We start from the raw sequence: 16,944 nt of genomic DNA, 5'->3' as shown, positions 1-16,944 counted from the left end.
TTGGGGTGGTTTCGGTAGGATTGGGATGTCACTTATACTGCTCTGTTGTTAGGGAGATCTCCTAGGTATATGCGTGACGACGTATTAGATGATAGATATGCATTTGCTATCTTTCATGTGTTGCTTAATTGCATGATTATTGTTATCCTGAAGTGTATGGTGTTTGACTTCATAATTTGATGATTTGATAGTTAAGTAGCATAGATATTTATTATCATGCTTGTATGGTTGTTTATTGAACTCTAGCTTACCCTTCTGTTTCTGTAACACCCCAATTTTCATAATTTATATTAGGGTGATTTAGTAGCCCAGAACAGGTCATTCCCAAACTGGAACGGCCCGTTCCAAACTACTAAAAAGGCTTATAAACCCTAGATTGGAACGGGCCATTCCATCACAGGCTGTTATGAGTAAAATTCAAACCCAGAACGGGTCATTCCACTTTGGGAACGAGCCTTTCCAAACATGGCCGTTATGAGATAAAATTTAACTCTAAAACGGGCCATTTTGGTTTAAGAACGAGTTGTCCTAGATGCAAATTTAACACATGACGAATGAATCTAGAATGGGCCGTTTCTGGCCACTTTTGACGTCTATAAATAGCATACTCAAGCACTAGTCCTAGACACACTCTCTAAAGACCAAGTTGAACCAAGAGAAGGAGATCAACCAGATTCTGCTCTAACTTCATCTTCTTTTTATTTAGGTAAGGGGGGAGTGTAAAACATCGCTCAGGGGTGTGGGAATAATTGTTGGGTAGCAGGATTGGCCCCTAATCCCTTGCCTGATGCATGCTTCTAGGAACAATCCAAATATGAATGTTTTCTGTTTTGCCTTCTGATTATTTTGTTGTGTTCCTTGTTGGATGTGATGTATGAATGTGTGATTAATTTTGAAAACAAACAAGTTTTGATATGAATTAGAGTTCTATGTGGGTTCTTGAGAAAACCCTATGAGAACAAGCAAAATATGAATGTTTTCTGTTTTGCTTTCTGATTGTTCTGTTGCGTTCTTGTGTGATGTAGAGTGTAAATATGTGTTTGATTTTAAAATTAGATAAGTTTTGATATGAATTAGAGTACTCTGTGAGTTCCTGTGCGAAACCCTATGAGGAACAATTATGAGTATGACTATGTGAAATGTGAACAAATGACATGAGACATGATGTGAATGACGTGCTATATATTGTGAACACTATGACTATGAGAATGTGAAACGTGATGAAATGAGATGAGACATGAAATTCAATGACAAGTAAAGTGATGAGTCCATGAGTTTGTGAATGTGTGACATGCATCATATGCATTTATGTGACGAGGTACGATATGGAGTACATCACTAAGGAAGGCCCTCCAAGTGTGAAACATCTTGGAGGAGTCCTAGGGGATAGTGCAGTTTGGAAGGCCCAGTTTTGCCCATTTGTGTGCATGGGACATATCTTGTGCAACTTCGCTATCCCAACGAGACCCTAGCAATATATCCTTATAGTTAAGAGTGCACGGGTTGAGCCGACATGTACTCCTAGACTACTTCAGGTATGTTGCTTCGGCAGCATACCACGTTATATGTGATTATGAGACACGTGATTGGCGCCACATGCATGCATTTATGAATCGAGTTCATGACATCATTACATGATAAATGAGTGAGTATGTGATACCAATTGTGTTGTGACTTGTATATTTGTTGTGTGTGTGCTGTCCAACTGTTATTTTTACACTTGAAATCGAGTGAGATATTTCTCTCTCCCCTGTTTTCTCTATGTATATTTTTATTGTGTTATAGGTGATCATTAGCATGAGGATGTTGGTGATGAGGCTTAGGCTTCAATTGAGAGTGCTCTGATAGGATATGTGACATCGGGGCATAGTTAGGACTAGTTTAGGACTTTAGTTTCTTTCTTGTTTGGAGAACCTTTAACTTTATTTATTTTTTAATTTCCGCAAGTGAACTATGATTATGTATGTGAATGTGAATCCTTTACCTATTTGCTAATTGAGAAAGTTTTTATTCATTCAAATTTTATCTTACAATTATTGTGTATTATGTCGGGGTAGAGGGTGTCACAATTTTCATGTGGTTGGACTGCGATGATCATACCTTTTATGGGAGCAGGTCAGGGCTAGCTTGGAGTTGTGGTGACCGCTGCGAGATGAGGATTTTTGTCCTAGTTTCAGAGTTACCTTCTTGGGTAACTGTTGTTTGTGCTTGATCGGCACTAGGGTGTTATTATTTTGGATGACTGTACATATATATAGTGTTATATTTTATACTTAGAAACATAGTTATTATTATTTTTATATATACCTATATGTATATGGCTTTATCCAGTTTAATATCCCATTTTAATTCACTAGCGTATTAGTGTGATTCCACTAAGTGTAGGACCATGGTGGGTCGTTACACTCCTCGTGGGGGAGGCAATAATAGATTGTTGATTGATGCCATTATAACCTAAATGCAAAGAATGTTAACAGAGCATACAGAGGAGTTGTATGGGAGAATTGAACAACTAGAAAATCAAGGAAATGGTGATGATGGTGGAGGTAGAAGGAGGAGAAGGAGAAATAATGAGGGTGATGCTAGAAAGGACAAAATTGAAGGAGTAAAGCTGAACAAACCCCCTTTTCAAGGAAAGAGTGATCTAGAAGCATATTTAAAGTGGGAAATGAAAATTGAGCAACTATTTGCATGCCATGATTACACAGAGGATAAAAAGTTGAAGGTGGCAGCCATGGAGTTCACTAACTGTGTTTTCATCTAGTGGAACCAATTACAAAGGGAAAGGGTGAGATATGAAGAACCCTTGGTGGATAGTTGGGACGAGATGAAAAAAATCATGAGGAGACGATATGCCCTATCTTACTCTCGTAAAGAGAGTCACAATGTAATATCTTAAATTTCTGATACAATATTCTCAATTTTATTATTATTATCTTATTCTTAAAATAATATATATTTTTTTAAAAAGAATTATTTACCATATTTAAAATAAATAATTATGGATGTTTTATTTTGATACCTTATGATTTTTTTTTATTTTCAGCAAATTAAAATAGAAATATTTATGATTCAATTTTTTATAATTTTTAGAATAATATTTTAATCATTATATATATATATATATATATATATTTGAAATTGTTAAAATTTCAAATGTCTAATGTAAGTAATTATATTAAATTTTTGTACATATAAATATATTATGAATGGTTAAAATAAAAAGATACCTTATCTACATTCTTATCTACATTAAATGTATAGATAAGGCTTATCCATAACATTTATTGCATGGTAACTAAGTTGTAATGGGAAGTAAAAATCCAACTAAATGATACAAATTCTCCATCAAATGCTAACTATGTAATCATCATAAATTCTACTATAAATAGGCTTAGATTTAGAAGATCATGCAATTGAAAAATTGGTGAAGAACACAAAAGCCTACGGAGAGAAAAATAGTGAGAAGGAATAGAGAGAAAAAAAAAAGAGAAAGAAAAAAAATACTACTTTTAAAGTATCTCAAAGGTATATCATTTTCTTAAGGTAAGAGGAAGAAGAACTTTATCTTTTTAAAATTTTATATACTAGTATGTGTATTTAGTTATGTTATATTTTATGTGTTTTTACTTAGTGAGGTGTCTAGGGATGGCAAATATACCCGTACCTGCGGGTAATACCCGAACCCGTCCCGACTTTGACCGGGAATAACCGGTTTGACCGGGTACGGGTACGGGTAAAACCCGATATATTAAATCGGGTACGGGTACGTGTATGTACTTACCCGCCCCGTACCCGTCCCCGTTTCCATTTTTAATTTAATACCCACTTTTAATTTAATTATATTAAAGAATTTTAGTATCTTTTTATGTGTGATTATTTATTATAATATGAGATAGAAAAATAACCTAATTATAATTATAATATAATTAAAAAAATAATTTAAAAATATTATATTTTTAATAAAAATAAAAAATAAAAAAATTTGATGGGTACGGGTATACCCGATACCCGACGGGGACGGGGATGGGGATGAAAATATCACATACCCGACGGGTACGGGTACGGGGACGGGTATGGATTTGGCTCGCGAGGACGGGGACGGGTATCATGAAACCCGTACCCGCCCCCCCCCCCCCCCCCCCCCCCCCCCCCCCCCCGTTGCCATCCCTAGAGGTGTCCCTAACCTCACTTACTTGATTAATCCATGATATTATTTACTCTTAATAATTAATAAGGTGTTCATAGTTTATGTTGTTTAAATACTTTATAATGATTATAATTGTCATTTACTTGATTGGCACTATCTAATATATTTTATTTACATAAACTATATTTTATTAAATTCTAAGTAATGAAAAATACTAAACTTATTTAGCGTAATTATCTTTATGTTGATATTAACTATAATATAGTTTTACTAATATATTTTTAATTTGTCTTGTTGTTATTTCTCCATGCATTTATAAAGAGAAAGAAAATTATTCTAAGGTCATAAGAATGAAAGTTTGAATTAAATTGTAGTTGGAGGTTTGACTTTGGGAATTTAAATGAGTAAGGATTTAAGGTCAAAAATCCCTTTATTGGTTGATATTATGATAATACTCATTTATCCTGACTAGTCACTACAAGTATAATTCAAATTTTTATATCAAGAAGAATTAATATATATTTATTAGTATTAAATATTTCTATGCATATTGTGTAATTGTTAATGTGACACCCTTCTACCCCATAATAGATAAGTAACAACAATAAGAATAATTCAATAAATATAACATCAAGAAGGGTCCACATATTTTAATAAAAACTCATAGGTTCACAAGTCTTGAAATAAATAGAAATAATAATAATAATAATAATAAAGTTTTACTCTTAAAAGAAAATTATCAAGGTCTCTAAAGAAAAATGAAAGAGATCCAGAATTTACAAATATAAGGTGAATATAAAACTCCTAAAAATAAGTCTCCTCAAACGACAAATAACAATTCATAACTAAAGCATCCTAAATTCATGCCCCAATGTCACATCCTATCAGAGCAGAACCCTTTCCCTTTAGAACTCAACACTATGAGTGCCTTCATCTTCACCTAAAAGAAAACCACATAAAAACAAGACGGTGAGAGATAGATAACATCATATATGAACATAGAGCTACCCAATTCCCACCCCACACCGTGCACCAAAATATCATCATTAACTATAAACAACAAATACATCTCATATAATTACCAAACATCATTTTTTTTCAATCATACAAGCTTTCATACACATGCTCACTATATGCTCATACACATCTCCTCTCCTAAGAGTCTCAACTTGGCACTCCGCACAATGGGCGTACCTCGTCAATTCCCTTAGTTGTTGCCAATGCGGGCATACCGTTCTCACACCCTCCCAGGGCCGGTATGTTGCACGGTTTAAACACCCAGCGGCCCGTGCAAAGGCAATCCACCCACCGTTAAACCCTCTGTGGCCAGTGAGCTGCGCAGTTAAACACCCAACGGCCCACGCATGGAATGCCTCCCGTCATGGTCCCCCCCTGTCTCAACCCCTCTCTGGGCCCAGGGTCCAATGCAATATAGCCACGTTTGGCTTCTCAAGCACCACATGCAACTCATAAGTCTCATGCAACTCATGCATCCCACGTAACTCATAATTAATGCATCTCCATTATATAACATCATCACATGTCAATAACAATCCATGCAATATCATCCTCACATGCTAGGTACCTATCATTAAGTTATCAACATCATAGACCACAAATTTCACATAATTCTTCACACACATCACAATATCTATGACATTCAGTTAATAATTTAACCATAACTCGAGATATACATATCCTTTCTAAGTGATCCCAACTCCATTAGAATCCTAACATCAATATCTACAACTTTCATGAAGAACACAAATCCTAATAAAGTCGTTTAGGTTACCATTCAGGGCTCACAAAAGTTGATGTTGTGGTTCGCACACAGATTGGAAGGCTCAAATTGCAACTCACATAACTTGATCAAATATTAATATTTTTACACGATTCTTGTGTCTAAATGGTAGCCCCAGAGGTCTAGTTTCTAACAAAACAAACGGCACTCGATTTGGATAACTACACAGAAAGATATCGTAAAATTACAAACGTATGTCGGGGTCCCGACGCCCGACGCCCAAAACTGGCGCTGAGCGCCCAAATCTCTGCCCAGACTCCCCTCTGTGAAATTAAACCTGCGTTTTACGAGTTCCAACAAGGTTTTTACCAATTTTCACTACTTCTACACCCCGTTGGTTCAGTTTAACTCCATTTATATTCTTCATACGTTCCAAATCAATCCATACACATCTCAAGCCTCAAAAATTGGTTTCCATTGGTTTTACAAAAAAAAAAATCTAAACTCTTCTTAACACATAAAATTCAAGTCATCAAATTTAAGGATAAAGAATTAACAAGAAAGCCCCAATGGAATTCAAAGACAATATCGATTGCACAGATAATCGTTCAGAATTTTAAATAGAGTTCCTAGAGGGACTTAGAGATTGCCCTCACTACCCGAACACCCCTATATTCACATATGAAGAAACCCATCTCCCCCGTACCTGGATGAGCAGAAGATGAATGGTCTTGGTGTGATCTAAGATCATTCCTGAGTACTCTTCCTTAGAGCTCTTTGTTTCTCCTCTTTTTTTCCCTAACCCTTCAGAACGCAAATGAGGCAGATAGGGTTAACACCACCTGACTCCTTTCTTAAAATTAATCCATTGGACTGGGTCAACCCAACCCATTTTCCTTCTCTTCTAACCCACTTCTAATTTTCCTCAAAATAATTAAATAAAATAAATACATGTATATTATAAAATATTTTTTTCTCTATAATAATAATATATTTCTGACCCTAAATATAATAATATAATTTCAATAACAAAATATCATATAAAATCAACCTTCTCTTAAAACATATAAATATTTATTTAAAAATGCTAATAAAAATACTTATTTAATACGTACAAAATAATTGTCCAAAATAATAATTATTTAAAACGTACAAAATAATATTCCTCTATAATTATTAAAATAATTATGACCAAATACCATCTAATAAGAATAATAATAATAACATTTTTGAAAATTGGGGTGTTACAGTTAATGTTTATTGGAAAATTATTCTTACTCCTTTTGTTTCTTATTTAAAATATGTAATTAATTTATATAAAAAAAATAGATGGATTTGCCAGTTATTTCAGGACCTTGTCCTATAGTTATATCCGCGGTATTTTTCGGTACTACGTGAAGTGCAGATGCGGTGGCAAACTCAATCACTTTCAACGGAGTGGTGGTGTCATCTTTTACATTCTCTCTAAATCAAGAAGTTCCTACCATGATTGACGGCCCTATAGTTGTTACTTTTTATTTACCTCACGCAAATCACGTTAATTCCATAGTAAATTTGTATCAACCGAATATGTAAACATTGTAATATATATGTAAAAATTAAGTAGCTATGCACGTAGTTGTAAATATTTTTAATTTAATATGTAATGGAATTATAAGCTAATTATATGTAAATGAATTCAAAAAATATTTCTTTGTTATCACGTATAATATATTATTGTTAATATACTTGTGTTTTCAATCTATATGTATATATATATATATATATATATATATATATTATATAATATTGGATTTAATATTTATACGACTAGGCGTTACATTTTAATGGTATCAGAGCAACGTTCGATGTGTAACTTGGGAAAATGTGCTAACCATGTTTCTAGTATGATAAACTAATCTATAAAAATTTCAGATGGCAGGAAAAAGAAACATAGAATTGACAGAGGCTGTCAAAGCTATTAAAGACATGGTTGCAGCCTTGTTAAGAAATCAAAGACCGGAAGGAGTGGGGGAGTCACAGGGATTGGTTGAATTTAGGAGAAATAAACCTTCCCATTTTGATAGAGGATATAATCCTAAAAAAGCTTAATTATGGATTAAGGAAATAGAAAAAATATTTCGAGTCATGAACTGTCCTGATAACCAAAAAGTGAACTGTGTAGTGTTTATGTTAGTAGGAGAAGCCGAATATTGGTGGGATAATACTAGAAGGTTATTAGAAGGAGGAGAAATAATTATTACCTGGGAAATATTTAGATCTAAGTTTTTTGAAAAATATTTTCCTAATGATGTTAGGAGGGCTAAAGAAATAAAATTTATGCAATTAAAACAAGAGAACATGACAGTAGGAGAATATGCTTCTAAGTTTGAGGAATTGGGAAAATATTTTGCTTTCTTTTATCACCCTGATGAGAGGATAAAGTGTATTAAATTTGAGGATGGACTTAAACCAGAATTAAGAAAGGCAGTAGGGATATTAGAAATTTCTGATTTTCCTACATTAATACACAAGTATCATTTTCTGGAAGGTTTTGATCACAATAAGGATAACAGACCAAAATCTTTTGGTCCTTAATTTAATAAGAAAAGGAATAATGAAGGAAAACCTTATGATCGACCTCAATGGAAACCCCAATCTTCTCAATTTGTAGGAAATTCCAGTAGCCTTATGCATAATCAAGTTAAGTGTCTTAAGTGTGGACAGGGACATTATGCCAAGGAGTGTCATCTCAAAGGACTTGTTTGTTTCAAGTGTGGAAAGCCTGGTCATGTGTTTTATCAGTGCGGACAACCAAAGGCACATGCAAATACTTCTGGACCCAAACCAAGACCTCCTACAACTAGGAGAGTTTATACCATGATCAGAACTAAAGCTGCTCAAAACAATGATCTAATACAAGGTAAAAATGTTTCATTAAAGGTAAAATTTTGAATGTATTGTATGATTTAGGCGCAACTCATTCTTTTATCTCTAATGATTGCATTCAACACCTTCAATTGTTAGTTTCTTCTTTAGAGACTAATTTAATTGTTTTAACCCCTACAAACAAATCTGTAATTGCCAATAAAGTTTGTTTAGATTTTTCTCTTTTCATTAATGATAGAAAATTTCTTGTAAATTTGATTTGTCTACCTTTATCACAATTAGACGTGATTTTAGGTATGGACTGGTTATCTTCCAATCATGTCCTTCTCAATTGTGTGATAAGTGTCTAATTAGTTTGATTTAATACTCACTTGAGACACTTATCTAGCATATTTTGTGTACATATTGATATTATTTTGATCTATATATGCTTAGAATCAAATAGGTGCTTTTGATTAATGTTAGTACAGGGATTAGGAAGCCTTTGATCCAATTTGGTGCTTATTTTGTAGGTTTTGAAACCTGGAGAAAAATGGCTCAGCCATTCTAAAGCGCTCAGCGGAATCAGGTCAGAGAACTTCCCAAACTCAAGGCGCTCAGCCACTTCAAAGCGCCCAGCGGATTGGCCCTGGAGGAGAAGGAGTGCTCTCTGCCTTCAATCCGCTCAGCCATTCCCATTCGCTCAGCGGATTTCATCCAGGAACAAGGAGTGCTCTCTGCCTCTAAAGCGCTCAGCAGATCTCAAGCGCTCAGCCCTTGAGGTTTCTTCATGGTGAAGAACTCCCAATCCGCTCAGCCGTTTCAAGGCGCTGAGCGGATTCTTCTCTTTCCTGCCTACTCTGTTTTAATTCTAGCAATTATAAAAGGGCAGGGGAGAGAGAAAAGGGGGGGAGAGACGAAAACAAAGAGAAAAACAAGAGCTGGAAGCACAGGAGGAAGAAAGAACAGAGTGGGAACGAAGATTTGGAGGCTGGATCACTTGGGAACGAGGATCAACTCCTTTTCTTCATCTCTTCCTTTGTAATTTCTTATTCCACTCCTTTGATCTTGTAAATGGCCATGAGGGGATAAATCTTTGAGGATTGGTCTAGATGTAACTACTAACTCTTCTTCTTCTTAAATATATATATGCATTTCATTTTCATTACTTGTGTTTGATTCTTCTCTTAATGCTTATATCAGCTTGATCACCCGTTGTATGATTTTTGGTTTTTGAATCTGGTTGGAAAATGTTTTTGAAAACCCGAACTGAATCTTGCACCTAAACATCTCTTGCTCTAGGAATAGACTTGATTTGTTTAGTCACCTTGTTCAAGTCATTGTTCTTAATGCAAAGTGTTAATCATAAAACATAGAGGAATCATGTTTTAGATTAATTACTTTAGGATTCAATTTTGAGGGATCTTGTTGAATTACTAAATGAACGTGGAAGTCATGAAGATGAAATCATATTTATTTTAAGGAAATTTAGGAGTTAGCAAGTGCTTTAGGGTCCAATCCTTGTTTCATATAATTGTTCTTATAACTTTTACATTACCGTTTTAATTTTGCCTCACATTAGCTCACTTCCAATCATATCAACATCTCTATATTAATCATTAGAGTAAGAATTACTAAATTCTCAAATCCCTGAGGACGATACTTAAATACTACATCGAAACTTGGTCCGCTTGCCAAGTGGAGAGATTGCGAAAATCTTCATCATTGTGCAGAAAAGTTTGTATTATTTTCTGATTCTAAGGACCTATCGATTTCATTATCCAAACTAATAAGCAAGTTTTCATGGGGTAAAGTTCAAGGATATTTAATCTTATCTTCTATGGAAGCTAAAGAGGAAGTCGATTTGAAAAACATAGTTGTTGTTCAAAATTTTCCTGATGTTTTTCCTAATGATATTCCTGGTTTGCCACTTGATAGAGAGATTGAATTTTCAATTGATTTAATGCCTGGAATTGGACCAATTTCAACAACACCTTATAGGATGTCACCTTCTAAATTAGCTAAGTTAAAGAAACAATTAGAAGAGCTACTCGAAAAATAATTTATATGCCCTAGTGTATCACCTTGGGGGACTCCTGTTTTGTTAGTTAAAAAGAAAGATGGAAGCTTTAGGTTATGTGTAGACTTTCGGCAATTAAATAAGTTTACCATAAAGAATAAATACCTTTTTCCTAGGATAGATGATTTGATGGATCAATTGAGAGGAGTCACTGTGTTTTCTAAAATAGATTTAAGATCAGGATACCATCAAATCAAAGTGAAAGCAGAAGACATACAGAAAACTGCATTTAGAAAAAGGTATGGTCATTATGAAATCAAGTGATACCTTTTGGTGTGACCAGTGCTCCTGTAGTATTCATGGATTATATGAATATGAATTTCGTCCATTTTTAGACCATTTTGTGGTGGTCTTTATAGATGATATCCTCATATATTCTCGAACTCATGAGGAGCATGAAGAACACCTTCGAACTGTTCTTCAAATCTTGAAAGATAAAAAACTGTATCTTAAACTTTCTAAGTGTGAATCCATAGTTTTTTGGTTTGGCAGGATATTATAGAAGATTCATCGAAGGTTTTTTTTAAAATATTCATGCCTTTAACTCAACTCACTAAGAAAGGACAAGCCTTTGAATGGACTGAAAAATGTGAAAATAGTTTTCAAGAACTTAAGAAGGATTAACCACTACACCAGTTTTAGCCTTACCCAATCCTAGTGGACAATTTGTCATCTTTTGTGCCTCAAAAATGGGATTAAGGTGTGTTCTTATACAAAATAGAAGGGTAATAGCATATGCTTCTAGACAATTGAGAACTCATGAAAAGAATTACCCAACCTATGACCTAGAACTAGCTGCCATTGTTTTTGCACTCAAGATATGGATACATTATGTATATGGTGGTAAGTTTGATGTTTTTAGTGATGATAAGAGTTTAAAATATTTGTTCGATCAAAGAGAATTAAATATGAGGCAAAGAAGATGGATGGAATTTTTGAAAGATTATGATTTTGAATTACATTATCATCTAGGAAAAGCCAATGTTGTGGGTCACGCATTGAGTAGAAAATCTTTACATATCTCTTCATTGATGATTCATGAGATGATTTTGATAGAAAAATTTAGAGATATGAGTTTTTCAACTATAGTAAGTCAGGATAGAATACAATTGCATGCAGTTCAGATTACTAGTGACTTACATGGAAAATCTGTAAGGCTCAGGTAGTTGATGAATTCATTCAAAAAAAGAAAAAATTGTTAGGACAAAATGGTATATATTGAAAATTTTAATATAGATCAAAAGGGAGTTTTGAGATTTAATGATAGGATATGTGTGCCTAATGATTTCGAGATTAAGAAATTAATTTTAGGTGAGGCTCATAAGAGCAAGTTGAGCATACACCCTGGGGCAACAAAAATGTATCAGGATCTCAAGAGAATGTTTTAGTGGCCTAAAATGAAAAAAAAAAAAAAAGAGGTAGCACAATATGTAGCTACATGTTTGATTTGTCAGAAGGCCAAGATAGAACACCAAAAGCCAATAGGAATGTTACAACCCTTAGATATACTTGAATGGAAATGGGACAATATAGCAATGGATTTTGTAGTTGGTTTACCACAAACAATCCATAAGTTTGATTCCATATGGGTTATCATGGATAGACTAACAAAATATGCTCACTTCTTACCCATTAACATTAAGTATTCATTAGAAAAATTGACTGAACTGTACATAAGGGAGATTGTACGACTGCATGGTGTACCATCTAGCATAATATCTGATAGAGATCCTAGGTTTACTTTTAAATTTTGGGGAAGTTTACATCAAACATTGGGAACTAAGCTCCGCCTTAGCTCTACATATCATCCTCAAACAGATGGACAATCAGAGAGGACCATACAATCCTTAGAAGACTTATTGAGAGCTTGTGTGCTAGAGGATTCTGGTAGTTTGGATCAATATTTACCTTTGATTTAATTCACTTATAACAACAGTTTCCCTTCTAGCATAGGTATGGCACCTTACGAAGCTCTATATGGAAGAAAGTGCATAACTCCTTTGTATTGGTTTGAAGCTCTATATGGAAGAAAGTGCATAACTCCTTTGTATTGGTTTGAAATTGGAGAAAATTTAATTTTGGGTCCTGAATTGGTGCAACAAACCACAGAGAAAATCAAAATGATTCAGGAAAAATTAAGAATGACTCAAAGCAGACAGAAAAATTATGCTGATAAGAGAAAACGACCTTTTGAATTTCAGGAAGGTGATCATGTATTTTTGAAAGTTACACCGACAACTGGTATTGGTAGGGTAATGAAATCAAAGAAACTCACACTTTAATTTATTGGTCCTTACCAAATTCTCAGAAAAATAAGTCTTGTTGCTTACAAAATTTCTTTACCCCTTTTCTTTCTAATCTTCACAATATCTTTCATGTATCTCAATTAAGAAAATATATTTCTGATCCTTCTTATGTAATAATGTCTGATACAGTACAATTAGGATAACCTTACATTTGAAACAATTCCTGTACAGATCACAAACAGGAGAATCAAGCAGTTGAGGGGCAAATAGATTTCACTGGTAAAGGTCATCTGGAGTGATGTTACTGGAGATGTTACACGGGAATTGGAAGAAAAAATGAAAGAAAATTATCCTTATTTATTTTAAGCAATAAAAATTTCAAGGACGAAATTTCTGTAAGTAGGGGAGAATTGTAATATCTTAAATTTCTGATACAATATTCTCAATTTTATTATTATTATTATTATCTTATTCTTTAAAAAAATATATTTTTTAAAAAAATTTAGTTACCATATTTAAAATAAATAAATATGGATGTTTTATTTTGATACCTTATGATTTTCTTTATTTTCAGCAAATTAAAATAGAAATATTTATGATTCAATTTTTTTTATAATTTTTAGAATAATATTTTAATCATTATATATATATAAATATATATATATATATATATATATATATCTTTAATTGTTAAAATTTCAAATGTTTAATGTAAGTAATTATATTAAATTTTATACATATAAATATATTATGAATTGTTAAAATAAAAAGATACCTTATCTACATTCTTATCTACATTAAATGTATAGATAAGGCTTATCCATAACATTTATTGCATGGTAACTAAGTTATAATGGAAATTAAAAATCCAACTAAATGATACAAATTCTTCATCAAATGCTAACTATGTAATCATCATAAATTCTACTATAAATAGGCTTAGATTTAGAAGATCATGCAATTGAAAAATTGGTAAAGAACACAAAAGCCTACGGAGAGAAAAATAGTGAGAAGGAAAAGAGAGAAAAAAAAAAAAGAGAAAGAGAGGAAAAAAAAATACAACTTTTTAAGTATCTCAAAGGTATATCATTTTCTTAAGGTAAGGGGAATGAGAACTTTATCTTTTTAAAATTTTATATACTAGTATATTTATTTAGTTATGTTATATTTTATGTGTTTCTACTTAGTGAGGTGTCCCTAACCTCACTTACTTGATTAATCTATGATATTATTTACTCTTAATAATTAATAAGGTATGCATAGTTTATGTTGTTTAAATACTTTATAATGATTATTATCATTGTCATTTACTTGATTGACACTATCTAATATATTCTATTTACGTAAACTATATTTTATTAAATTCTAAGTAATGAAAAATACTCAACTATTATTTAGCGTAATTATCTTTATGTTGATATTAACTATAATATAGTTTTACTAAAATATCTTTAATTTGTCTTGTTGTTATTTCCCCATGCATTTATAAAGATAAAGAAAATTATTTTATGGCCATAAGAATAAAAGTTTGAATTAAATTGTAGTTGGAGGTTTGATCCTGGGAATTTAAATGAATAAGGATTTAAGGTAAAAAAACCCTTTGTTGGTTGATATTATGATAATGTTCATTTATCGTGACTAGTCACTACAAGTGTAATTCAAATTTTTATATCAAGAAGAATTAATATATATTTATTAGTATTAAATATTTCTAAGCATATTGTGTAATTGTTGATATTTATTGGAAAATTGTTCTCACTCCTTTTATTTCTTGTTTAAAATATGTAAGTAATTTATATAAAAAAAAAATAGATGGATTTGCCAACTATTTTGGGACCTTGTCCCTTAGTTATATCCGCGGTATTTTCCGATACTACGTGGAGTATAGATGCGGTAGCAAACTCAATCACTTTCAACGGAGTGGTGGTGTCATCTTTTACATCTTTAATTTAATATGTAATGGAATTATCAGCTAATTATATGTAAATGAATTCGAAAAATCTTTCTTTGTTATCACGTATAATATATTATTGTTAATATACTTGTGTTTTCAATCTATAAATATTATATATATATATATATATATATATATAATATAATATTGGATTTAATATTTATACGATTAGGCGTTACACACAACAAGTTGCAATGTCTTCCTCAAGAATCAATGGGTATTGTTCACAAAGTCAACAAAGTGAAAAGAAAATTTCATAGGAAGAATTCCTACATAAAGGCCTATCACTATGATTCTTCTAGTGATAAGGACAAATTCAAGAAGGAGGGATCTTCCTGAAGTATGCAACAAGGTTCAAAGTCTATCTCCAAGTGGTAAACAAGTTCCTAACCTTAGCATTCCTTCTACTTCTAGTTGTAACACCTATATATATATATGTGTGTGTGTGTGTGTGTGTGTGTGTGTGTGTGTGTGTGTGTGTGTGTGTGTGTGTGTGTGTGTGTGTGTGTGTGTGTGTGAGTGTGTGTGTGAGTGTGTGTGTGTGTGTGTGTGTGTGTGCGTGTGTGCGCGCGCGCGTGTGTGTGTATTAAACAACATATCTCTTATAGATTATTAATACAATTAAAAAAGATTAACACTATTTAGCATAAATGTAACGACCCGCCAGGTCTCACACTATCTATAGCGTCCAAAAGCAAGTATAAAAAAAAACATCACACCACTAAACCATTATATATATAATGAGAATACACAACTAAAAAGTCTCAATATTTATATATATATATATATACAACTGAAAGTAGGGAAATAATACCCTATACAATAACTAGGTAGTCAAAAGCTACCAATCAACTAGCTACAACGTTAGCTCTCCTCTTGAGTCTCGAAGCTCACCCAGTACAGCAGAACACCTAACCCGATCTGCTCGCATACCAAGGTATAATCATCGTAGTTCCAACCACATAGGAAAAACACGCTAGGGTAGGCTCACAACAATAAATATAAAAAAAAATAACATCAACATGTAATAAACAACAATAGAATTCTACTTTCAACTTGCAACATAAAGCAACATAACACCTACAACAATAGATACACAATATCATCTAATAGAAAAAACATTTTCAACACATCACACTTTATTCAAATTGGCCGCTTGTAATCGGTATAGCTCGGCCTGGCCCCTATACCGTGGTCGTTTCATACACATGTGCCTCGACCTTGCCCACACACGGGACCAACCAAGTCCTAGAGGAGAACAACACATCATCCACTCCAAGGAACAACTTTCCAAGGAGGGTTTTTAAACAAATTGGGCTCTTAGAGCACCACAACTATCTTAGAGCACCACAACTATCACAATAGCTTAATTATCAACTCATTCATACAACATTATATACAGCTTGAATACAACAACCCATGCAACATCAACTAATGCGTCGTCACGCATATACAACTAGGAGACCTCCAACAACTGAGGTTGAGCAGTCTAGGTGGCATAAACCCTACCGAATCCAATGTTTGACCTATCTCAACCAGGTCAGGTATAGAACAGCGTTAGGAACTCCGAAGAGAACCAGGTATAGACAACAATAGTTGATTACTCAAGTGTGCCACTTAGACTCGGAGGTCCAGTACTACTGTCAGGAGAGAAGGGTTTGGGTATGAGCCTACCACGGCCTTGGCTAGCATCACCAATCCACATATGGAGTTAGCCCACCCATTGTCCTCCAAGTACCACGCACCCTCTAGTACCTAGTCAAAGACTACATCTCTAACTAGATACCTTACTCAAATTGGTCATTCAACCATGACATGGATCGACTACTTCCATGTCGCCCACACAGTACTAAGGGATTCAACTTTAAAACAACTTTAAACTTATCACCTTAGCACTATGTATCTCAACATGGGACATATATCTTC

Source organism: Cajanus cajan, chromosome 1 (genome assembly GCF_000230855.2).
Source record: "Cajanus cajan strain Asha chromosome 1, NIPB_CcT2T_4, whole genome shotgun sequence".
Lineage (NCBI taxonomy): Eukaryota > Viridiplantae > Streptophyta > Magnoliopsida > Fabales > Fabaceae > Cajanus > Cajanus cajan.
This window is presented reverse-complemented; position numbering follows the sequence as displayed.